This window comes from Palaemon carinicauda, chromosome 31 (genome assembly GCF_036898095.1).
Source record: "Palaemon carinicauda isolate YSFRI2023 chromosome 31, ASM3689809v2, whole genome shotgun sequence".
NCBI lineage: Eukaryota > Metazoa > Arthropoda > Malacostraca > Decapoda > Palaemonidae > Palaemon > Palaemon carinicauda.
In genome coordinates this window covers 10852856-10879144 of record NC_090755.1, presented here as the reverse complement: position 1 = coordinate 10879144, position 26289 = coordinate 10852856, and the positions used below count along the sequence as shown (strand labels likewise).

The 26289-nt window shown below is 52.2% G+C and overlaps 1 protein-coding gene across 1 annotated transcript in view; it reads right to left on the bottom strand.

Moving 5' to 3' along the window:
* Positions 1–26289, bottom strand: part of LOC137624274 (tigger transposable element-derived protein 1-like) — a 104430-nt gene that overhangs the window by 75332 nt on the left and 2809 nt on the right. The gene's annotated exons all lie outside the window — the stretch shown is intronic.

Sequence of the window (26289 nt, the reverse complement as noted above, 5' to 3'; positions counted from 1 at the left end):
TCGAGGGGGGCGAACCTCAGGAGAGAGCCGACGAGCAGGTGAGCGTCGGCGAGCAGGAGAGTCTTGGCGAGCAGGAGAGCGCTGGCGAGCAGGAGATCGCTGGCGAACAGGTGAGCGCTGGCGAGCAGGAGAGCGCTGGCGAGCAGGAAAGCGCTTGTGCGCTAGCACTGCTCGCGTAAGGAAGAATCCCTTAGCCCCGAAGGGACCGTTGCCCGTCGGGTGACGAGTTCTCCAGAAGGCGAAGATCCGGCAGGAGATGGTGAGCGGTCTGCAGAGAGGTTCAAGGAGGGCGGAGCAGTAGGTTGAGGCTGACGAGGAGAGTCCCCCCCGGAGGACGAAGACCCAAAAAGGCGTCTCTTAGTCCCCCTGTAAGGGGAAGGGAGGCCCTTGTGGCGTAGCGGACGGTGAGCCTTACGGCGGAGGCGGCCTCGGGGGAGATCATCGGGACCATCGGTCCTCCGAAGGGGAGTCTCCGTCAAAACACTTCCCTCAGAAGGAAGCTGAGCAGCAGTCGAGACCGAAGGACTCACTTCCCCCTTCGAAGGATGTACGGAAGGAGGAGGAGAGCCTTGAGCACCATCACCAGCAACAGCACCTGCGGCGGAAGGCCCAGCCACGTCGGAGGCCTCTGTCACCACGACGTCGACAATAGACAGAGGGTCTACCTCTGCTACCACCGGCGACTGCTTAACAGCGGCCCCCAACGAGACAAGGTCAATAAGAGCGACCCTGGAGGGCAAGCCCTTAAGCCCCAGGGACGACCAAATCTGTAAAAGATCATCACTGGATAAGGCATTATTAATAACCTCCCCCGGAGGAGGAGGGGGAACCGCCTCGCTATGGGAGGCGACGCCCTCTCCCCCCACCGAAGGTAGGGAAACAGAACAAGGGCCTGCGCTCCCACTCGGACGACTCTCCTTAGGAGGCGGCCGAGGGGGAGCTTCGGAGGAGGTTTGGGCGGCGGAAGAAGAGTCCCGAGAATCTTCCTCCTTCAAGGCTAACCCCGGAGGAGAACGGTCTCTCTTGGACTTCTTCTTACGCCGACGGCCAAACCTCTCCCACTGGGAGGCAGACCACTCCCTGCACTCACGGCACATGTTATCCTGGTCACACCGTCGGCCCCGACATTGAGGGCAGAGGGTGTGTGGATCCGTATTAACGTCCGACATGAAAGTCCCACAAGGACGGCCGGCAATTCCAGGGCATGTACGCATAGTAAAGAAAATAACTGAAGGTCAACTTCCAACCAACACACACGCTGAAAAGAAAAAGCAGAAAATTAAAGGCTATTACGAAGGCGATGAGCAGACACGTCTGATCACCGCCGAGCCAAAAGTGAAGTGAAGCAAGTCACCGGTGTGTGGAGGGGAGAGGGGTAGCAAGCTACCCTTCCCCACCCCCCGCTAACTAGCGCGGGGGTAATTAACCCTCGTTAAAAACTATTGGCTCGTCATTTCAGCTGCGCTAAAAGTAATACCCTTTGTAAATAGTGTGGTTTGTATTTCGGTTACGGAACAAACTAAATCTCAAACCTGTGTCTGCTTGCCAACCAGCTTCACTACAAACAAGATAACACTGAATCGTATTATTTCGTAAATCGTCAAACTAGCTTCATATTATCAAATTTGACAGTGAGATAAATATCATTTTCCCAATAAAGAAAATCTATGTGACAAGTAATAAGAAAGTAATAAGAAAGCCTGTCCAAACCAACTACATTTACCCCAGACTCTTTATTAATCCAAAAAGTACACCACTTGAAGCGCACTGATGACACCATTCCTCCTACAGGCAATACTGTACATGATAAGAAATGTAATGAATAAGATATTACAACAAAAATGACAAATTCGGAGGTAATTTGTATCTTTCCTAATGATACAAACCTTACTATTTATGGGGAAATTACTTTCGGTGAAGCTGAAAGGACAAGCCATTAAAATTTAGCGAGGGTTAACCACCCATCCTGCTAGTTAGCAGGGGATAGGAGGGTAGCTTGCTACCACTCCCACACCTGTGATTGAACTCACTTTGCTTGGAGGTAGGACTTCAAGAGGACAGGGTTGGCGAGCAAGTACAGTATGTATAAATACAGTAGCTGAGGTTTGTATCGTTAGGAAAAATACAAATAACCTCTGAATTTATCATTTGTTCCGTAACTGGAATACAAACCAACGCTATTTATAAGGGTGACTCACCCATTAGGAGGGAGGACGTCCCTGCCAATCTGAATTTCCGGCCTTACCTGAGGTACTCCCTGTTGTGCAGTTTTGTGCGACAATAAGGACACCCTAACACCTTGCTAAACCTGCTAAGCATGGTCTACAGCCTACACAAGGTGTGTGGTGATATACTAGCAATGTGACTGTCCAGGTAAAAGTTATTCTGAGTCTTGTAGGAAATAACTGAAGAGGCAGGGACATTTCGAATACCATCTTGCCAGGGTATGGGGATACAGTGGAACCTTTACACACGAACGTATCTACATCCGAATTTTCCAACATCCGAAGTAAAATTCGAGCAAATTTTTGACTCTACACCCGAATTTTATTTTGACACACGAAGTAAACATTACGCCATTGAGCGTCGAGTGCTCAGTTCTCTCTTCTTGTGTGTATCGTGTGGTTGTCCTCTGTTTGGTCTGTTATTAACAGTGCTTATTTTCTTCCTTTTCTCACATTTCCTTTTTGATTTTACCTATAATCATGGTGCCTAAGAAGCTAAGTTTCAGTACAGGAAGTAGGCAATTCTTTCATTAGAATTGAAGCAAGAAATTATAGAAAAACATGAGAGCAGTGTGCATGTGAGTGATACTGTATGGCTAAATAATATGGCCAGAATAGGCCTATGATCTCGAGGATCATCAAGCTGAAGGCAGCCATTAAAGCAAATAACCATCGAAGGGGATCACCATTATTACAAGACATCTTAGCAATACCCTGGAAGAGATAGAACGCCTTTTGTTGATAGGGATAAAGGAAAAAGAGGTTGTTGGCAACGATCATTTGTGAGAAGGGCCAGCGTGATGAACAGAAAGAAAAAGTGAAGCAAAGAAAACCATGATAACATTAACATGACAAATTCGAAGATAATTTGTATTTTTCCTAACCATACAAACCTTAGCTATTTACATTGGGTTTACCTTTTAGCGCAGCTGAAATGACGAGCCAATAGTTTTAACGAGGGTTAATTACCCCCGCGCTAGTTAGCGGGGGGTAGGGGAAGGGTAGCTTGCTACCCCCCCCCCCACCACCACACCGGTGACTTGCTTCACTTCACTTAGAGGTAGGACTTGACTTGGGGGTCAGGGATGTCGGGCACATATGTGTAAATAGCTAAGGTTTGTATGGTTAGGAAAAATACAAATTATCTTCGAATTTGTCATTTGTTCCGTAACCAAAATACAAACCACGCTATTTACATTGGGTGACTTACCCCTTAGGAAGGGTGGAAAGTCCCCAGCCTTACTGACTTTGGCCTGCCCGGGGGCTCAATCCCTCAGTGAGCAGCACTAGAGAAAGGGAGCCCCTGTACCTCACAGGTTCCTAGCATCGCTAGGAACGAGTAGCCTACATAAGCAGTGTGTGGAGGAGAGTGTGACTCGTCCTATGAAGTTGACCTTGAGACCTTCAGATAGGAATTCTAGGATAGGACGTTCCCAATACCACCTCGTCAGGGTATGGGAGACGCAACAGTATTAAGCTTAATACTAGGAGCACAAAGAAGCATGGGTTACCTGCAGGGGTCGAGGTCAGCTATGCGAGGACCAGGATGCTGCTTCCCCAAGAGAGGGGAGAATGAAGAAAGAAGTAAGGGTCAGACATACTCTTTCATTCACGCAGACTAAGACCGGGTAACAACGCCCTCAACCTACTGCTACTTGTCCAGAAAGGAGCCTGAGGTTAGACCAGCTGTTGTGCAGCCACCACAGGGCCGATAGAAAACGTATCAAGGCTCCTGTGGGTCACGTCTTGCAGGTAGTGAGCTGTGAAGGTCGTTTGACGCTTCCAGACCCCAGCTTGAAGTACCTGCGTCACAGAGAAGTTTCTCTTGAAGGCCAGGGATGTAGCAATACCCCTGACATCGTGGGCCCGAGGGCGACGTAACGGAGGAGGGTAAGGATTCAAGGCATGGTGAATAACCCTTCAAATCCAAGCTGAGATGGTGTTCCTGGTGACCCTCCTCTTGGTCCTGCCTGTGCTCACAAACAAAGCTCGCACTTGAGGACGGACTGCAGCCGTTCTCTTCAGGTAGTGCCTCAGACATCTCACTGGACATAGTAGCAGCTGGTCTGAGTCGCTTGTTACAGAGCGGAGACTCGCAATCCTGAAAGAGTCGAAGCGAGGACCCGGCACTCCAGGATTCTGAGTCTTGGCAACAAACTCAGGGCGTACCTGAACGTTACCTCCCCCCATCCCCTTGAATGGGCGATGTCGTACGAGAGACCATGAAGTTCACTAACCCGCTTGGCTGAAGCCAAAGCGAGTAGGAAAGCCGTCTTCCAAGACAGGAGGCGATCGGAGGCCTGGCGTAATGGCTCGAAGGGAGGTCGCTTAAGTGACCTAAGGACTCGAACCACGTTCCAAGGAGGAGGTCTCACTTCCGACTGAGGGCAAGTAAGCTCATAGCTACGTATGAGTAAAGAGAGCTCTAGCGAAGAAGAAATATCCACGCCGTTCAGTCTGAAGGCCAAGCTTAAGGCTGAGCGATAGCCTTTCACTGCCGAGACAGAAAGGCGCATTTCTTCCCGCAGATAAACGAGGAAGTCCGCTATTGCTGGGATAGTGGCATCGAGTGGAGAGATACCCCTTCCACGACACCAACCACAGAAGACTCTCCACTTTGCTTGGTAGACTCCCTCAGAGGACCTTCGCAGGTGGCGAGACATTCTCTCCGCAACCTGTTGCGAAAAGCCTCTCTCCGCGAGGAGACGCTGGATAGTCTCCAGGCGTGAAGCCGAAGCGAGGCTACAGCCCTGTGAGGAGCGCCAGACTGGGGTTGTCTGAGAAGCCCGTGTCGTGGAGGAAGTTCTCTCGGGAGCTCCGTCAGGAGCTGCAGAAGATCCGGAAACCATTCCGCGTGATGCCATAGCGGAGCTACCAGAGTCATAGAACAGTTGACCGATAGTCTGGTCCTGTTGAGCACCCTTTTCATCAGACAGAACGGTGGGAAGGCGTACACGTCGATGTTGTCCCACCGTTGCTGGAAGGCATCTTGCCACAGTGCCTTGGGGTCCGGGACTGGGGAGCAGTACAGGGGCAGCTTGAAGTTCAAAGCTGTCGCGAACAAGTCCACAGTCGGGGAACCCCACAAAGTCAGGACTTTGTTGGCTATCTGAGGATCCAAAGACCACTCGGTACTCACTATCTGCGAGGCCCTGCTCAGACTGTCGGCGAGCACATTCCTCTTTCCAGGAATGAAGCGAGCTGATAGTGTTATCGAGTGGGTTTCGGTCCACCTCAGAGTCTCTACTGCAAGATGGGATAGCTGCTGCGAAAAAGTGCCTCCCTGCTTGTTGATATAAGCTACTACCGTGGTGTTGTCGCTCATCACCACCACGGAGTGACCCGCCAGGGACCGTTGGAACTGCTGAAGAGCCAGAAAGACAGCCTTCAATTCCAGCAGGTTGATGTGTAGGCACTTTTCTGATTCTGACCAAAGGCCTGAGCCCCTCTGGTTCAGAACGTGCGCCCCCCACCCTTCTTTTGACGCGTCTGAAAACAGAGTCAATTCTGGGGGGAGGACGAGAAGACTCACTCCCTTCCGCAGGTTCTCGTCGACCAGCCACCACCGCAAGTCCGCCTGTTCCAGAGACCCTATTGGGATCAGAATGTCCGGGGAATCGGATCCTTGATTCCACCGGGACTTGAGCCGCCATTGAAGGGATCTCATCCTGAGGCGGCCGTTTGGAACCAGACGAGCCAGGGAGGATAGGTGACCTAAGAGACGCAACCACGATTGTGCGGGGAGTTCTTCTCGCCTGAGGAAGGGTACCGCCACCCTCCTCAGCCTTGCTATCCGGTCGTCCGATGGAAAGGCTTTGTGGAGATTGGTGTCTATTAGCATGCCTAGATAAACCAGTCGTTGGGACGGCTGCAGAGAGGACTTCTCGAGGTTTACCACGATCCCCAGATCCCTGCAAAGATCCAGAAGCCTGTCTCGGTGCCGAAGAAGGGTCGACTCCGAGTCTGCTAGGAACAGCCAATCGTCCAGATAACGAAGGATACGAATGCCGTTCCTGTGCGCCCAAGATGAAATCAGGGTGAACACTCTGGTGAACACCTGAGGAGCTGTGGAGAGACCGAAACACAGCACCTTGAACTGGTAGATCTTGTCGTCTAGGCAGAATCTCAGGTACTTCCTGGAAGACGGATGGATTGGGATCTGGAAGTACGCGTCCTTTAGATCCAGTGTGCACATGAAGTCTTGTGGTCTCACCGCAAGTCTGACCGTGTCTGCTGTCTCCATGCTGAACCGGGTTTGCTTGACAAATCCGTTCAGAGCTGAGAGGTCGATGACAGGTCTCCAGCCTCCAGTAGCCTTCTCTACAAGAAAGAGTCGACTGAAGAAGCCTGGGGAGCCGTCGACGACCTCCTGGAGAGCACCCTTCTCAAGCATGGTCTCGACTTCGGCCTGAAGGGCCAGCCCCTTTGCCGATCCCGTGGCATAGGAGCTCAACGACACTGGATTCGCTGTCAGGGGAGGTTGAGATGTTGTGAACGGGACGCGATAGCCTTGGCCGATCATTGAGACCGTCCAAGCATCGGCCCCGTGTTGCTGCCACCTGCGGACGCAACGCTGAAGGCATCCCCCCACAGGTGGACACGCAGGGGGACTGCCACCCCTAGGGCTTGCGGCCGCGGCCGCCACCCCTAGGAGTCTTGCCTCCCCTGGAGGACTTACCGCCCCTCTTGACCTTGGCTGGAAAGGGCTGGGGCTTAGACACCACCTTCTTAACTGCCGGTGCCTGCTTTGGAGCCTTACAAGGCTGTTGCTGCTGTTGTGGCGGAGCTGGAGGTTTATAGGGCCGAGCTGTAAGGGCCCTATGGAGGAGGGAGTCCGTGCTGGATTTCCTCCACCTCTCAGCCGTTCGCTCCAAGTCTTGAGGCTCAGACAGATTCTCCCCCAGAAGGGAAGCATGTTGGAGCCTACACACAGCCACGGCGGGGACCTTCGGATGGAATCTCTCGGACACAGCATCGCGACGCTTCAACACCGAGTTGGCCCACAGGGTGGTAACCTGGTGCGACAAAAACTCAATGGAGCGGGTGCCCGAGAGCAAGAAGGTCTCTAGGGCCTTCCTATTGGTCTCCTTGGACAAGTCCTCCGATCGCAATAGGATGCCCAGAGATCCTAGCCAAAAGTCCAGCCACGAAGTGGCCTGCATGGCACACTTAGCGACCTTCTCGTGGCTAAGGATCTCTGCCGCCGAGAACGACACCTGCCGGGCAGAGAGCTTCTCAAGGGGAACTCCCTTCGCCAGCTCCTCCACAGAGTAATGGAGAGGAAGAGAGAGGTTGGGCTCACCCAGAATCTCGAAGTACCTCCTCTGCTGAAGACGAGAAGGAGGGATGAGCTTGTTCCCGGCAGCGGAACGACTGGAGGAGGCAAGAAGCGCGAGGTGAGCGTTGGCCCTAGCTCTGGCACTCTTCAGACCCCGAGACCAGGGCAGAGCCGCACTGGATTTCGGGGCCTTCCGAACGTCAAATACTTCATCCAAGATCGTGTCTTTGCCTTCACGGGGGGCGATGACTGGATCCATAAGCCCGTTAAGTTGCCTTATCAGGCTTAGGACCTGCCAGAAGGCATGTTCGGATTCTTGCTGATCTCCTCCCTGCGGGCTGGCAGCTAAGTCTCCTGCCCCAGGGATCTCTTCCTGGGGTGACACGTGGACATTCCCCCGGGTAGCCGTGGGTTCCTGGCGAATCCTTGAAGAGGATTTCGGGACGGTCTTGGAGTCCTTGGATTCCCTCCTGGGAGGGATACAGGATCCCAACAAAGAGATTCGAGGGGCCCCTTCCTCACGAGATGATTCTCCTCCATGAAGCGAAGTCTCCCCCCTTGGTGCCGAGGGGAAGACTACCGCCCCACTGGACTCACCTGAGGACGGAAAGGCCTCGTCCACGGGAGAAGGAAAAAGCACTCGAGCAGGAGAAGGGGCCTTAGCGACCGACCTCTTGGGAACCAACTTCGCCCTGGGGGAAGTCACCACGAAGTCCACTCCTCTCTTTCTCTTCAGCGTAGGAGAGACAGCCGTTGGTTTGTTACCCTGGTCGGCGAGTGCTGGTTTCATAACCCTCACTAACGCCCGCGCCAGAGGACCAAACCAAGTCTGTTGCTCCAAGGACACAGAGTCCGAAATCCTTGCTAAAGGGAAAGGGATCGGGCGATCCTTTGGAGTGGACACCACAGTACCTGCCTGAAAAGAAGGTGGGGAAGAATGATGTACTAACCTCTCCTCAGTAGTATCCTTGTCCTGCACTACCATCCTGTGTTTGGGTGGAGGCGATCCCGAGTGTTGTCTAGGAACACGCGTTCCTGCTGCTACCACCGGCTGCGGAATTCGCCGCGAACGATGGTCGCGCGGGAGCGCGGGCGAGCGATCGTGCGGGCGCGCAGGTGGGCGGGCGCGCGGGTGCGCGGGTGCGCGGGTGCGCAGGCGAATGATCGCGCTAGCGCGCAGGCGAGCGGTCGCGCAGGCGAGTGGGCGCGAGGGTGGGCAGGTGAATGAGCGCGTGTCCGAGGCGGCGAACGCAAGCGTTGGCGCGATGGCGAGGAAACGCGCTGCCACGTGGGTGAGGAAGACCGCTGGCGATGTGGATCAACAGGCGATCGGTGGTGAGCTGGTGAGCGCGGACGCGCAGGTGGGCGATGGCGCGTTGTGGCATGGTGACGCGTTGGCGAGCGATAGCGAGCAGCATGCGCCGGTGAGCGATCGCGCGATGGCGAGCTAGTAGATGGCGAACCATGTCCCTTCAGAACCTCCGGCTGACGAAGCGTTGGCGAACGTTGGCGCGCAGGCTGTAACAAACGCGTGCGGTCCGGAGATCGCCGAGAAACAGGTGATCGCTGACGCGTAGAACGCTGGGGAATAGGCGTTACCAAAATCGCCTGTGCGCGCTGACGAGCAGGTGGACGCTGGCGAGCAGGTGAACGCTGGCGCGTAGGCGATCGTTGGCGCGTGGGAGAACGCTGGCGAATGGGCGATACTAAAATCGCCTGTGCGCGCTGGCGAGCAGGTGAACGCTGGCGAGCAGGTGATCGCTGGCGCGTAAGTGATCGCTGGCGAGCAGGTGAACGCTGGCGAGCAGGTGATCGCTGGCGCGTAAGTGATCGCTGGCGAGCAGGAGGTCGACGCGAGAGATCCTGTGAAGGGACAGGTGGCGCGGCGCGTTCACGAGCAGGAACAGGAAGGTCGCTGGCGCGTTGGCGAACATGTGCTTTTGACACATGCGCTGAACGATGTTGCGTAGCCACAGGATGAAAGAGCTCAGAAGACTGATGGCGTGCAGGGAGCTCAGCAGGAACTGTAGGATGGTCAGAGACCACAGGGCGATGATCCTCAAATGAGCGCTGAAGAGGAGGGCGAACATCAGGAGAGCGCCGACGAGCAGGTGAGCGCCGACGAGCAGGAGTGTGTTGACGAGCAGGAGAGCGCCGACGAGTAGGAGAGCGCTGACGATCAGGAGAGCGCTGACGAGCAGGAGAGCGCCTGTGCGCTAGCACTGCTCGTGGAAGGGAAGAATCCCTTTGCCCCGAAGGGACCGTTGCCCGTCGGGCGACGAGTTCTCCAGAAGGTGAAGATCTGGCAGGAGTTGGTGAACGGTCTGCAGAGAGGTCCAAGGGAGATGGAGCTGTAGGTTGAGGCCGACGAGGAGAGTCCCCTTCGGAGGAAGAAGATCCAAAAAGGCACCTCTTAACCCCCTTGTAAGGGGAAGGGAGGCCCTTGCAACGTAGCGGACGGTGAGCCTTACGGCGGAGGCGGCCTCGGGGAAGATCATCGGGACCATCGGTCCTCCGAAGGGGAGTCTCAGTCAAAGCACTTCCCTTGGAAGGAAGCTGAGCAGCAGCAGAGACCGAAGGACTCACTTGCCCCTTCGAAGGATGTACAGAAGGGGGAGGAGAGCCCTCAGCACCATCATCCTCAACAGCACCTGCGGAGGATTGCCCAGCCACGTCGGAGGCCTCTGCCACCACGACGTCGACGATAGACAGAGGGTCTACCTCTGCTACCGCCGGCGACTGCTTAACAGCGGCCCCCAACGAGTCAAGGTCAATAAAGGCGACCCTGGAGGGCAAGCCCTTAAGCCCCAGGGAAGACCAAATCTGCAAAAGATCATCATAAGTTAACGCATTATCAACAACCTCCCCCGGAGGAGGAGGGGGAACCGCCTCGCTATGGGAGGCGACGCCCTCTCCCCCCACCCAAGGTCGGGAAATAGAACTAGGGCCTGTGCTACCACTCGGCCGACTCTCCTTAGGAGCCGGACGAGGGGGAGCTTCGGAGGAGATTTGGGCGGCGGAAGAAGAATCCCGAGAACCTTCCTCCTTCAAGGCTAACCCCGGAGGAGAACGGTCTCTCTTGGACTTCTTCTTACGCCGGCGGCCAAACCTCTCCCACTGGGAGGCAGACCACTCCCTGCACTCACGGCACATGTTCTCCTGGTCACACCGTCGGCCCTGACACTGAGGGCAAAGGGTGTGAGGGTCCGTAGCTACGTCCGACATAAAGATCCCACAAGGACGACCGGCAACACCAGGGCATGTACGCATTGTAAAATAATAATAATGAAGGTCAACTTCCAACCAACACACACGCTGTAGAAAGAAAAAGCAGAAAAATTAAAGGCTGTCACGAGGACAATGAACAGACACGCCTGATCACCGCCGAGCCAAAAGTGAAGTGAAGCAAGTCACCGGTGTGTGGGGGGGGGGGGGAGGGGGGAGGGGTAGCAAGCTACCCTTCCCCTACCCCCCGCTAACTAATGCGGGGGTAATTAACCCTCGTTAAAACTATTGGCTCGTCATTTCAGCTGCGCTAAAAGGTAAACCCAATGTAAATAGCGTGGTTTGTATTTCGGTTACGGAACAAAAGCTCTTTTAAATAAGACTTCTCTCCTTTTCTGTTTCTCTCTAAACATAGCATTAACATGTTCTTTGAATAAAATCTCTCTCTCTCTCTCTCTCTCTCTCTCTCTCTCTCTCTCTCTCTCTCGTTCTTCTTCGCTGTTATAGTGTTAGATACGTCTATTATTTTTATTTCCGAGAGAGAGAGAGAGAGATTAAACAAAAATGTGTTTAGAGTACATATGATTTTTAACAGCATCAACGAGTTGAAAAACAATTAAATGTAACTAAGAAAGTAATAACAGCTAATCTGAATTCCTTTATTAACTGAAGCAAATATTGATACAAACACACTCGTGTGCTTATGCACAAACACACACACAGGTGCAAAAATTGCTACGCAGTAAGAGAGACGGTCGGGGAGGAGGTAGAGATGGTGACTGCGATAACATACCGTAACTCGTCACTGAAAGTGATGAAAATCAAAAATCAAAAGAAAAAAAATGTAAAAAATATGAAATATAAAAATAAAAAAATAAAAATAAACAAGCTAAGTTAGATTAAAATTTCCGTAGTGTAAGTTACGGTATGTTATCGCAGTCACCATCTCTACCTCCTCGCCGATCGTGTCTCCTCGTGCGTGTGTGTGTGTTTGCGCATACGCACACGAGTGTGTTTGTATCAATATTTGTTTTAGTTAATAAAGGAATTCAGATTCGCTGATATTGTTTTTTTAGTTACATTTAACTGTCTTTCAACTCGTTAACGCTGTCAAAAATCATATGTACACAACACATTTTTGTTTAATCTCTCTCTGTCTCTGTCTGTCTCTCTCTCTCTCTCTCTCTCTCTCTCTCTCTCTCTCTCTCTCTCTCTCTCTCTCTCTCTCTCTCTCTCTCTCTCAGAAAAAATTAATAGACGTCTCTAACACTAACAGTGAAGAAGAACAGAGAGAGAGAGAGAGAGAGAGAGAGAGAGAGAGAGAGAGAGAGAGAGAGAGAGAGAGAGAGAGAGTATTTATTTAAAGAACGTGTTAACACCATGTCTACCTTCTCGCCAATCGTCCGTCTCCTCCTGGCGTAGCAAATCCTACACCTGCGTTGGCCTGTCTCTAAGGTAAAGTGGCAATAAATCACATTTTTTATTTATTATTTCTTTATAATTATCTTTTTTACATTCTTCTTTCATATTAAGCAGTTATGTTATTGTTATGTGTAATTATGTGTAGCCATTTATTAAGGATTTATTATGGGATTTTAGGCTGAGGAACGAATTAAATGAATTACCATGTATTCTTATGGGAAAATTCGTTTCTACATCCGAACATTTTCTACATCCGAAGTTGGTTGTGGAACGAATTAAATTCGTATGTAGAGGTACCACTGTACAACAGTATTGGAACAATACTAGATTACACAAGGGAGCTATGGTTTACTTGCAGAGATTTGAGGTATTCTTGTGAAAAGGCTCCAGGATGCTGATTTCCTCAAGAGAGAGGAGGATGAAGAAAGGAAAAGAGGCAGACATTCATTTGCATTCACTCAGACTAAAACCCGGGTAACCAATGCCCTCAACCTTCAGCTACTTGTCCAATAAGGAGCTCGAGGTACTAAACCAGCTGTTCTGCAGCCACCAAAGGACCAATAGAAAACGTATCGAGGTTCCTGTGGGTCACGTCTTGCAGGTAGTGGGCGGTGAACAAAGTTTGGCGTTTCCACACACCCGCTTGCAATACTGTACCTGTGTCAGAGAATGGTTGATTTTGAAGGCCAGGGATGTAGCTACGCCCCTAACATCATGAGCTATGGGACGATGTGTTGGAGGAGGGGCGGGATTCAGGGCAAAGTCAATGACCTTGCGAATCCATGCAGAGATTGTGTTCTTTGTGATCCTCCTCTTGATTCTGCCCGTGCTGACGAAGAGTGAAGGCACTCTGAGCCAAGTTGCTGCTGTTCTTTTGAGGTAGTGCCTCGTACACCTTACTGGGCATAGTAACAAATGATCTGAGTACAGTAGTCAGTTAGGGAGCAGACTCATTATCAATAAAGATTCAAATCTGGGGCCTGAAACCCCCGGATTCTGAGTCTTTGCAACAACCTCAGGCACGAACCTGAAGTTTACCTCTCCCCATCCCCTTGAATGGGCGACATCAAAAGAGAGACCATGAAGTTCAGTAACTAGTTTGACTGAGGCCAGGGCGAGTAGGAACACCGTCTTCCAAGTCAGGTGGCGATCTGTTGCCTGGCGTTATGGTTCGTACGGAGGTCTTTTTAGAGACTGATGAACTTGAACCACGTTCCATGGGGAGGTCTCACTTCCAGCTGAGGACAGGTAAGTTCATAACTTCGTATGAGGAGGGAAAGTTTCAGCAATGAGGATATATCTATTCCTTTCAGTTTAAAGGTGATACTCAAGGCTGAGTGATAGCCTTTGACAGCTGAAACTGAAAGGTGCATTTCTTCCTCCAAATACACGAGAAACTTTGCTAACGTTGGAATACAGTAGTGGCATCGAGTGGATCGAGACCCATTCCATGACACCAACCACAGAAGACGTTCCACTTCGCCTGGTAGACTGAGACATGATTTACACAGGTATCCAGACATCCTTCTTGCACCGTTGTGAAATTTCTCTCTGAGTGAGGAGATACTGGATTGTGTCGTGGAGGAAGTTCTTTTAGGGGCTCCGACAGGAGCAGCCCGGGAGCCATTCCGTGTGATGCCATAGCGGAGCTATGAGGATCATTGAAAGGTTGACCGATATTCTGGTCTTGTTGAGTACTCTTTTCATCAGACAAAATGTTGAGAATGCGTATACGTCGATGTTGTCCCACCGTTGCTAGAATGCATCTTGCCAGAGAGCCTTGGGATCTGGGACTGGGGAGCAGTACAACAGGAGCCTGAAGTTCAGGGCTGTTGCGAACAGGTCCGCAGTCGGAGAACCACACAGTCAGGACTTTGTTAGCTACTATATGATCCAAAGACCATTCGGAACCCACTATCTGCGATGATCAACTCAGATTGTCAGCGAGCACATTCCTCTTACCTGAAATGAAGCGACCCGATAGTGAGACCGAGTGGACTTCTGCCCATCTTAGCATCTCTACTGCTAGATGGGATAGGGGCTACAAAAAAGTAACTACTTGCTTCTTGATGAAAGCCACTACAGTGGTGTTGTCACTCATCATCATCACTGAGTGACCTGCCAGGAACTGGAGAAGCTCTCAAAAGGCCAGAAAAATGGCCTTCATCTCCAAGAGATTTATGTGAAGGTACTTTTCAGACTCTGACCAAAGGCCTGAGTCCTTGTGGTCCAGCACGTGGGACCCATCAGATCAGGAGGAGGGGCGAGAATATCGAAACCCTTCCGCAGATTCTCGTCTGCTAGCCACCATCCGAGGTCCGTCTTTTCTTCTGATCCCATGGGGATCAGAGTGTCCAAGGAATTGGAGACCTGATTCCATTTGGACTTCAGACGCCACTCAAGGATGATAGGTGTCCGAGGAGACAGCCACTTCTGGGATGGGAGTTCTTCTCGTCTGAGGAAAGGCCTTGCGACTTTCCTTAGCCTTGCTTTCCTGTCATCTGATGGGAAGTTTTTGTGTTGTTTGGTGTCCAATAGGTTTTGGGAGCCTAAGACACGGTCCTTTGCCTTCTTGTGAGGCCGTCTCTGGATCCGGTAACCCGTTAAGGGCCCTCATGATGGTCAGAGCCTGCCAAAAGGCAAGCTCTGACTCTCTCTGGTCTACGTCCGAAGCTAGGCTGGCAACGAAAATTTCTTCATTCAATGCCGGGGTCTCGCCCCAGGGTGGGTCGCGGTTGTCGACGGGAAGGCTGGCTCTGTTCCTAGAACACTCAGATAGTTTCTGAGTCCTGGAGGAGGACTTTGGGATCGTCTTGGAGTCTTTAGGTTCCCTTTTAGGAGGAAACAGAGGTTCCAAGGCAGAAGGTCTCTAAGTAGTAACATTCTCTAAGAAGGAAGAAAACGAGGAGCTGGAAGTGAGACAGTGCTCTCTTCCTAGGGTCTTTCCGTCGGTGACGGGAGGGGAGAGTCCGAAACTGACTCTTCCCTCTGATAGCCTCTCGATATGATGGATGAGGCATCAGAGGGCTAAGGCAGCGATGAAACCTTAGGGGAAGTCTCTACCCTTTGGGTCCTAACTGGAATCAGTTTGACCCTTGATGAAGGGATCTTATCAGGAGATCCCCTTTTCCTCTTCAGGGGGAAGAAACAGTCATGGTCTGTAATCCTGGATCGGTCGAAACCTAGGAAGAAACCGAGGAAGTCCCAGGGGCTTACATCGGTCGTGAAGGAATCATCGGGGCGAAGGCCAGTGTTACACCCCTAACCAAGGCACTGAACCACGGCTACTTACTCATTGAAGCACTTTCCGAAAGATCCCCTGAAGAGAAAGAAGAAGAATGATCCTTCCGTGGGGTTTCCATTTCTGATGCTGAAGGCTTATGAGCTGTAAACGCACATTCCCTTCTGTGCGCTGGAAGCTTCGGAATCCTAAAATTCTGAAGCTTGCCCCCTTCCTCCTTCCCAGGCTTTGCAACATTACGCGTTTGCGGAGAGGGGAATGGGGCGATGGTAAACGATTCCTGGCAGCCACAACCACCGCCTTCGGTGGCTGCAGTTGGTGATCCTCTCTTGCATGAGAATGTGATGGCCACTGACGCCACAGTGGATGCTGAAGAGAAGATCGATGACTCGAATGATAAGAGGGAGTGTGTCTCTGTGTTGATGAGTAATACCGCAATAACGTGGGATCGATCATTACCGCAGTAACGTGGGATCGATCGTTACCGTAGAAATGCGCAATCTATCGTTACCTCTGCACGAGAGGTAGGTCGGTGTGCCGACGATCCTCGAGTAGGCGACTCGCAACGAAGGCTAACCAATGAGAGATGATTCACATTGAAGTGAATCACGAAGAGGTGGGCAAACACGTCCCAAAGGAGAGCGACACAAAGGTTTGGAAACGCTCTGAGATACAAACAAACGCTGGTTCGTTGAATGATGGATGAGCGACTCCCGAGACGGTGAAGGTCTATGCGACGCGTGAGGTGGCTGAAGTGAACGTTGTCAATTAGGCGATCACTGAATAACAGGTGAATGCTGATGAGCAGGTAAACGCTGACGAGCAGGGGACGCTGACAAGCAGGCGATTTCCGAGGTGGTGAAAGAGCAGGCGATTCTCGCGTAGAAGCTTGACGAGAAGTTAAACGTATGGGCGATTCACGTGTAACCAACCGCTTAGGTGGTACACATGTCATCACTCTTTGACAAGGGTCAGGCGATTCACGAGCTGGAAGCATCGGCATAGGTGATTCACATGTAAACGAACACTTAGGTAGTACACGAGAAGTCGCTAGTTGGCGACGGTAAGGCGATTCACGAGCAGGTGGAAGCGTCGGCGATTCACCCTCTGCTGGAATGATGGCGAGACTGTCAAGCAGGTGAGCATTGGGCAAGAGCCTGGAGTGACGTAGAATGTTGAGACGAGGTAACAAAAAGAGGTGAAGGTCGGTAACCAGATGAGACAGGAAGGACAGTTTCCTCCGAAAAAGACTAAGGAGGTGAAGATGTGAAGAGATGTCTCTTGGCCGAGGGAGCAGGAGCACCCTGAAGGCGAAACAGAGGATGGACACGGCGAGGTCTCTTGCTGCCAACACGACGATGAATGAGCATGGGATCAGCAGGCTTCCGAAGTGGAGTCTCTATGTGAGACCCTTTACTGGAAATGGAAAATTTCGTATGAAACGTGCCTCGGACTTTGCTCTCGCACGAAGGATGTTCGTTAGGGGAAGGAACGCAGACCTCGGCGGCAGAAGATGGAGAAGAAGACTCGGTCGTAGGAGCAGCTGGCAGGGAAGCAGACTAGCTCCCCAAAACAACGACACCGACAACAGAAAAGGGTTCGATGTCCGACGTTTAGACGTGCTGAAGATCACCACCCCTGTGAAGAAACCGAAGTAACGCCTCCTTGGAAGGATCACCAGGCAACCCCAATGAAGTTGGCCAGGAGTTGAATGGCCTACGCTACTACTTGTCGGCGCCACCAGAGGAAGTCGTTCGAGTAGGAGCTTCGGAGAAGGTCGGGAGGCAGAGGAGGAAACCTTGGGTTTCTTCTGCTTCGAAGGGACCTTCGAAGGGGAAGAATCCCGCTTAGAAAACTCCTTCCGTCTACGCCCATACCACTCCTGACACTCATTACAATTATTATCTAGGCCATAGTGCTGTCCTCTGCAGATGGGATAAAGGCTGTGGGGATCTGTTTCCACAGCAGACATAAACTTCCCGCAGGTGCAGCCTTCTGCTCCAATACAAGTCCGCATGGCCGTAGGAGAAACACAGCAAACACACATACACTGAAAAGAAAAAGATAAAAACAGTTAATGGCAGTCCAAAATGGAGAGGATGAAGATTGGTGACAACCGCACTCCATCCAAGCCAAAAGCAGGGTGACTCAATCACAGATGTGTGAGTAGGAGGTGTAGATAGCTAATCCCCTATACCACCGCTAATTAGCGGGATGAGTAGTTAACCCTCGCTAAATTTTAATGGCTCCTCCTTCCAGCTTCGCCGAAAGTAATACCCGATAAATAGCGTTGGTTTGTATTCCAGTTACAGAGCAATGACAAATTTGGTAGGATTTTGTATTTTTCCCTACCTACTGTATATAAACCTGAGTCCTTTATATCAGATAATAATAACAATGAGGCTGGAATTCAGCATTTAAAATATATAACGAGGTGTTAACAACCGGTCAGTAACGGGGGGAAGCACCAGCCCCCACTTGCTCACAGGCAAGCCAATTTGATTGCAACTGGAACTTTCTATGGGGTCGGTGATGGCAGGAAAGTATGAGTAAAAAAATGACAAATTTCGTAGATAATTTGTATTTTTCCTACCATACAAACCTTAGCTATTTACATGGGGTATTATTTTGGCGGAGCTGAAATGACGAGCCATTAGATTTTAACGAGTGTTAACTACCCCCTCGCTAATTAGCGGGGGGTAGGGATGGGGTAGCTAGCTACCCCTCCCCCCCTCACACACTGTGAATACAGTAGCTCAATTCACTTAAAGGTAGGACTTGACTTGGGGGTCAGGGCTGGCGGGTAACATTTGCGTAAATAGCTAAGGTTTGTATGGTAGGAAAAATACAATGAATGAATGAATGATTTAAAGTTTTCAGGCATCCTGACATCTAAGGTCAAAACCTAATACAAACCACGCTATTTACATGGGGTGACTTACCCTTAGGAAGGGCGGAAAGTCCCCAGCCTTCTGGCTTCGGCTTTACCCGGGGACTCCAATTCCGAGTTGTAGAACTCAAGGAACGGGAGCCCCTAACCCTCACACGTTGTCATGTTTGACCATCGTGCGGCCTACCAGGATGTTTGTGAAGGAGAATAACGTGACTCGTCCTAGGAAGTTGACCTGGAGTTCTTATGTGGAACTCTAGGCTAGGACGTTCCCAATACCACCTCGTCAGGGTATGGGAGACGCGACAGTATTAAGGCTAATACTAGGAGCACAAGGAAGCATGGTTTACCTGCAGAGGTTGAGGTCAGCTGTGCAAAGACCTGGATGCTGCTATCCCCAAGAGAGGGGAGAATGAAGAAAGAAGTAAGGGCCAGACATACTCTTTCAAACACGCAGACTAAAACCGGGTAACAATGCCCTCAACCTTCTGCTACTTGTCCAATAAGGAGCCTGAGGTTAGACCAGCTGTTGTGCAGCCACCACAGGACCGATAGAAAACGTATCGAGGTTCCTGTGGGTCACGTCTTGCAGGTAGTGGGCTGTGAACGTCGTCTGTCGTTTCCAGACCCCAGCTTGTAGAACCTGCGTCACAGAGAAGTTTCTCTTGAAGGCCAGGGAAGTAGCAACACCCCTGACATCGTGAGCTCTGGGACGACTTGACGGAGGAGAGTCGGGATTTAAGGTGCTGCTTATCACCTTGCGAATCCATGAAGAGATGGAGTTCTTGGTGACCCTCCTCTTTGTCCTCCCTGTGTTCACAAACAAAGCTTGCACATGAGGACGGGCTGCAGCTGTTCTTTTGAGGTAGCGCCTCAGACTCCTGACTGGGCACAGTAACAGATGGTCTGGGTCATTTGTTACAGAACGTAGACTCGTTACCCTGAAGGAGTCGAATCTTGGATCCAACACCCCAGGGTTTTGAGTCTTAGCAACGAACTCAGGGACGAACCTGAACATTACCTCCCCCCATCCCCTTGAATGGGCAACGTTGTAGGAGAGACCATGAAGTTCACTTACACCGTCTTCCACGTTAGGTGGCGATCAGACGCCTGGCGTAATGGTTCAAAGGGAGCTCTTTTCAGAGCCCTGAGCACTTGAACCACGTTCCAAGGAGGGGGTCTGACTTCCGACTAGGGGCAAGTAAGCTCGTAGTTGCGTATGAGTAGAGAAAGTTCCAACGAAGAGGAAATATCCACTCCTTTCAGCCTGAAGGCTAAGCTTAAGGCTGAGCGATAGCCTTTCACCGCCGAGACCGAAAGGCGCATTTCCTCCCCAAGATATACAAGGAACTCCGCTATTGTTGGAATAGTGGCATCGAGCGGAGAGATACCCCTTCCACGACACCAACCACAAAAGACTTTCCACTTCGCCTGGTAGACGCTGGCAGAGGATTCTCGCAGGTGCCGAGACATCCTGTCCGCAGCCTGTTGAGAAAATCCTCTCTCCGTGAGGAGTCGCTGGATAGTCTCCAGGCGTGAAGCCGAAGCGAAGCTACGGCCTTGTGGAAGATGTTGCAATGTGGTTGTCTGAGTAGCTCGTGACGTGGAGGGAGTTCTCTTGGGGGTTCCGTTAGGAGTTGCAGAAGATCCGGGAACCATTCCGCATGATGCCATAGCGGAGCTATGAGAGTCATGGAGAGGTTGACCGATAGGTTGGCCTTGTTGAGCACCCTTCTCATCAGACAAAAAGGTGGGAAGGCGTAAACGTTTATGTTGTCCCACCTGTGTTGAAATGCTTCCTGCCAGAAAGCCTTGGGATCCGGGACTGGAGAGCAGTAAAGGGGCAGCCTGAAATTCAAGGCTGTCGCAAACAGGTCTACAGTCGGAGAACCCCACAAAGTCAGGACTTTGTTGGCTATCTGAGGATCCAAAGACCACTCGGTATTCACTATCTGCGTCGCCCTGCTGAGGCTGTCGGCGAGGACATTCCTCTTGCCAGGAATGAAGCGAGCTGACAGTGAGATCGAGCGGGTTTCGGACCATCTCAGAATCTCTACTGCAAGATGTTGCGAGAAGGTACCTCCCTGCTTGTTGATATAAGCCACTACTGTGGTGTTGTCGCTCATCACCACCACGGAGTGGCCCGCCAGGGTTTGTTGGAACTGTTGAAGAGCCAGAAAAAACGGCCTTCAATTCTAGCAGGTTGATGTGGAGGCACCTTTCCGATTCTGACCAAAGGCCTGAGGCTCTTTGGTTCAGAATGTGGGCCCCCCACCCTTGATTTGACGCGTCCGTAAACAGAGTCAAATCTGGGGGGAGGACGAGGAGATCTGCTCCCTTCCGTAGGTTCTCGTCGTCCAGCCACCATCGAAGATTCGCCCGTTCCGAAGGTCCTATGGGAACTAGGAAGTCCGGGGAATCGTTTCCCTGATTCCATCGTGACTTCAGCCGCCACTGAAGGGATCTCATCCTGAGGCGGCCGTTTGGAACAAGACGAACCAAATATGATAGATGGCCTAAGAGACGTAACCACAGTTGGGCCGGAAGCTCTCCTCGTCTGAGGAAAGGTTCTGCTACCTTCCTCAGCCTTGCTATCCTTTCGTCTGATGGAAAGGCTTTGTGGAGAATTGTGTCTAGTTTCATGCCTAGGTATACCAGTTTCTTCGTAGGGCGCAGAGAGGACTTCTCGAGATTTACCAAGATCCCTAGATCTTGGCAAACTTCCAGAAGCCTGTCTCGGTGTCGCAGAAGGGTCGACTCCGAGTCTGCCAGGATTAGCCAGTCGTCCAGATAACGAAGGAGACGGATGCCGTTCCTGTGAGCCCACGACGAGATCAGAGTGAACACCTTGGTGAACACCTGGGGTGCCGTGGAGAGACCGAAACACAGCACCTTGAACTGGTAGGTCTTGCCGTCTAGGCCGAATCTTAAGTACTTCCTGGAAGACGGATGGATGGGGATCTGGAAGTACGAGTCCTTCAAATCCAGAGTGCACATAAAGTCTTGTGGTCTCACTGCAAGTCTGACCATGTCCGCTGTCTCCATACTGAAACGAGTTTGTACAACAAACTTGTTCAGTGCTGAGAGGTCGATGACCGGTCTCCAGCCTCCAGACGCCTTCTTTACAAGAAAGAGTCGACTGAAGAAGCCTGGGGAGCCGTCGTCGACCTCCTGGAGAGCATCCTTCTTGAGCATGGTCTCGACTTCTGCCCGGAGGGCCAACCCCTTTGCCAATCCCAAGGCATAGGAGTTCAACGACACTGGATTCGCTGTCAGGGGAGGTAGAGATGTTGTCAACGGGACGCGATACCCTTGACCAATCACAGAGACCGTCCAAGGGTCGGCCCCGAGTTGCTGCCACCTCTGCACGCAACTTTTTAGGCATCCCCCCACAGGTGGACACGCGGGGGGACTGCCACTCCTAGTGTTTGCGACCTTTGCCGCTTCCTCTAGGAGTTCTACCTCCCTTAGAGGACTTGCCGCGTTTCTTGTCTTTCGGCTGAAAGGACTGCGGCTTAGACACCCTTGCCTTTGCTGCCGGAGCCTGCTTAGGTGTCCTGCGAGGCTGCTGTTGACGTTGTTGTTGACGGGCTGGAGGTTTATAGGGCCGAGATGTCAGGGCCCTTTGGAGGAGAGAGTCCTGGTTCGACCTCCTCCACCTCTCAGCCGACTGCTCCATGTCACGAGGCTCCAGTAACTCCCCTCCAAAAATAGAGGAGTGCCTGAGCCTGCTGACGTCTGCAGTGGGGATCTTCGGATGGAACCTCTCGGACACTGAATCGCGTCTTTTGAGGATCAAGTTGGCCCACAGGTTAGTGACCTGGTGGGCTAGAACTCAATAGAGCGAGTGCCCTAGAGGAGGAAGGTCTCCAAAGCTTTCCTATTGCTCTCCTTGGACAGATCCTCAGATCGCAATAGAATGCCCAGAGACCCAAGCCAGAGATCAAGCCACGAAGTTGCCTGCATGGCACTCTTCGCGACTTTTTCCAGGTTTTGGGTCTCTGACGCCGCAAACGTCACCTGCCGGGTAGAGAGCTTCTCGAAAGGAGTTCCCTTAGCTAGTTCTTCCACAGAATGATGGAGTGAAAGAGACATGTAAGACTCCCCGTCGATCTCGAAATACCTCCTCTGTTGGACTAGAGGAGGTGGGAGGAGTCTGAACCCGGCAGAAGAACGTCCTGAGGAGGCCAGACCGGAGAGTTGAGCTTTGACCTTGTCCCTGGCGCCTTTCACCCCTTAGACCAGGCCAAAGCCTCACTAGTCTTGGGGGGCTTCTGGACACCAAAGACCTCTTCAAGCACGGTGTCTTTCCCCTCGCGAGGGGCTGTCTCCGGGTCCTTGATTTTGTCGAGCTCCCTCATCAATCCAAGGACCTGCCAGAACGCATGTTCTGACTCGCTGTGCTCTCCTCTTGGTGGACTGGCAGCTAAGTCTCCCATCCCCAAGAGGTCTTCTTGGGGAGAAACGTGGACGTCCTCCCTAGGGATTGCTGGCTCTTGACGAATCCTCGATAAAGATTTTGGAAGTCTTGGTGTCCTTCGATTCCCTCCTGGGAGGAAAGTAGGACTCCAACACAGACGCCCGAGGAGGAACCTCCTCCCGTGCAACCCCTCCTCTATCCGGAGAAAATTCTCCCCTTGGTGCCAAGGGAGAATTCTCCGAGTTAGAGGAATCCCCCGAGGATGAGATAAACTCATCTACAGGAGGGGGTGGAGCTGCAGAGGTTGGAGAAGGAGAAGGGGTCCGCCTGATGGGGTTCCTTGAGACCAGCTTTTCCCGGGGAGGAGTCACCACGAAGCCCACTCCTTTCCTTTTCTTCAACGGTGGAGAACCCGTCACAGGGTCCCGCCCCTGATCAGTGCTGGAAGGCTTAATAGCCTGGACCACAGCATTGATCATGTGGCGGAACCATGGTAGACGGGTAACTGACGCTGTGTCAGCAATCCCCGCTGGAGAAAAGGGGATCTCGCGACCCTTAGGAGTGGACACCACAGGGCTTTCCTGAAAAGAAAAAGATGATTGCCTAGACCTCCCTGCCGATCTTTCTTGTTCTGCCGTTGTCCTCCTCTTGCGCGGAGGTGAATCCTGGGAACGCCTCCCAGGAGGAGCGTCCTGCTGAGGACCCTTGCGATCCGTATGACCCACACGGGCGGGAGCGATGCCGCGCCCGGGAGATCTCGTGAAAAAAGTTTCGCGCGCGGGCGAGGTAGCGCGATGGCGCGTAGGCGAGCGACCTGTGGGTGAGCTTTCGCGCGTAGGAGAATGGCGGCCATAGGACTGCGAATGATGGCGCGCAGGTGATTGGCGCGCAGGTGAACGCGCAGGTGAATGGCGCGCAGGTGAATGGCGCGCAGGAGGGTGTGCACGAGGTCAAGTAGGAGAGCGTGCATATGAACGCGTAGGAGAGCGTGCATATGAACGCGTAGGAGAACGTTCCAGAAAATGAGCTAGCGAGTGGCCGCGCGACCTCTTAGGAGAGCGCTTGTGATGGTGGGAGGGAGAGAGATGTCTCCTAGAAGACTTGATCTCCCTCAACTGGTGGCGCGCAGATCTGTCAGTGATTGGGGCGCATGAAGGAGAGGCCCCTTCTTTAGAGCCTGCAGGCCCCACAGCTGGTTGGCGTGAAGGGCGAGCTGTAGGAGATCGTGGGCGTGTATGCGCCAAACTTAAGAGGCGCTCAGAAATCGAAGGGCGCGCAGGGGCAATTGGAAGTGTAAGAATCGACGAGTGAGGCAAAGGTGAACCCTTGCGAGCGTCTGAATCAGAAGATCTTGAGGGCGCTGGCGAGCATGGGCGCGCAGGGCGTGCAACAGGCACAGGCACTAGTGCGTGCTTGCGCGCGCGCGCAGTTGAGTGATGGTGCGCAGTGCGCCCATCAGGAAGTAGTTGCTTCTCAGGCTGGGGGCGCCCTAAGGAGAGCTGGTGAGCAGGAGATCGCTGGCGCGTTGGAAGGCGTTGCACCTTCTCTGGATGTCCAGGAGAGTGCTGGCGTGCAGGAGAGCGCTGGCGCGCAGGAGATCACTGGCGCGTTGGGGAGCGTTGGTTCTTCACAGGCTGAAGAGCGCGCCCAGAAAGGCGCTGGCGCGTAGGGGAGCATTGATCATCCTCAAGATGAAGAGCGCGCCCAGGGGCGCGCTGGCGAGCAGGAGATCACTGGCGCATTGGAGAGCGCTGGCGAACAGGAGATCGTTGACGAGTAGGTAACGAAGATGACCTACGCTCAACTGCACGCAAGCGCGCAGGTGCGCGCACAGGGGCCAGGGACTTAACCCGATAGTCCTTTTCCCCCGAAGGAGACGGTGCCTGTAGGATTACAGGTGACAGCAGCACTGAAGATCTGGCAGGAGTAGGGGATCATGAACGATCCGCAGAGAGGTCAAGGGATGTTGTAGGAATGACCTTCTCCTGACGAGGTAGTTCCTCCGCAGGGGGAGGAGAAGGAGACCCAAAGAGGCGCCACTTCACCCCTTTATAGGAAGAAGGGAGCCCCTCTCTCGAAGAGGCCTGCGGGCCTTACGTCGAATGCGACCCCTGGGTAAGGAGTCAGGGTCATCGGTCCTTCGAAGAGGTGTCTCTGAAAGCGCGCTACCCTGGGGGGGAGACGAGCTCTCAGGAGAGACCGGAGGACCCACCCTTCCCTCCGAAGGCTGCGCGGAAGGGAGAGGTGAGTCTTCAGCAACATACGAGGCAGCAGGATCAAGGATTTGACTTGACACGTCAGAAGGGACAGACAAAACAGCGTCGACAATGTCCGAAGGATAAACCTCCGGAATTACCGGCGACTGTTTGACTGCAGCCCCCAGCTGCAACAAGTCAAACAGGCCTTCCTTGGAGGGAGTGCCCTTAAGCCCCAAGGAAGCCCAAAGCTGAAATAAACCATGGTTAGATACCGTACAGTCAAATTCATCAAAATATAAAATATCCTCCCCCGGGGGAGGAGAGGGAACAACCTCGCTAAGGGAGGCCACGCCCTCTCCACCACCCCGAGGTTGGCAAAAACCACTAGGGCCTGCGATCTCACTCGGCAGTTTCACAGGTGAAGCCGGACGAGGGAGACCTTCGGAGGAGGTTCGGGCAGCGCAAGGAGAGTCCTTAGAGACCTCCTTCTTCAAAGTCACCTTCGAAGGAGATTGGTCTCTCTTGGGCTTTTTCTTGCGCCTACGGCCGAACTTCTCCCACTGGGAGGTAGACCACTCCCTGCACACATTTTCCTTGTCACACCGTTGACCTCGGCAAAGGGGGCAAAGGGCGTGAGGATCCGTATCCAAAGAGGACATAAAAGTCCCGCACGGACGATTAGGAAGTCCAGGGCAAGTACGCATTGTTAGAGTCGAGGCCAACTTCACACACAAACTGGTTAAAGAGAAAGCAGATAATTAAAGGCTGTCAAGTGAGGGTGAGAGCAGAAACGTCTGATCATCACCTGAGCCAAAAGTGAATTGAGCTATTCACAGTGTGTGAGGGGGAAAGGGGTAGCTAGCTACCCCTTCCCTACCCCCCGCTAATTAGCGAGGGGGTAGTTTACCCTCGTTAAAATTTAATGGCTCGTCATTTCAGCTCCGCCAAAATAATACCCCAGGTAAATAGCGTGGTTTGTATTAGGTTACGGAACAACTGAGGTTTTAAAACAGAGAAAAATATAGATTACCTCCAAATTTGTCATTTATTCTCAAGCATATAATAACCCCCTCCTTTACATTGGAGATTCATCCTTTGACAGAAGGAAGTTCCTGTTCCAACAGACTAGAAATCTAATTTCAGGATACCCAAAACTTGTGCATTGGGATGATGAAAGAGTTAAGGATCCTAATACCATGTGCATCAGTGGCTTATCAATACCAACAGGTGTATGGCCCTGGCACTGGTGCTCACTCCATACGAGAAGTTTTTTCCCTTACTGGAAAATTTTTGCTCATTGGGATGTCAAGAAGACAAGTTTTCACTTGAGCAGTTTTCTTCCTGAGCAGCCTCTTACTTCCTATTAGCTAGGTTAGTGAGCTAATTTAGA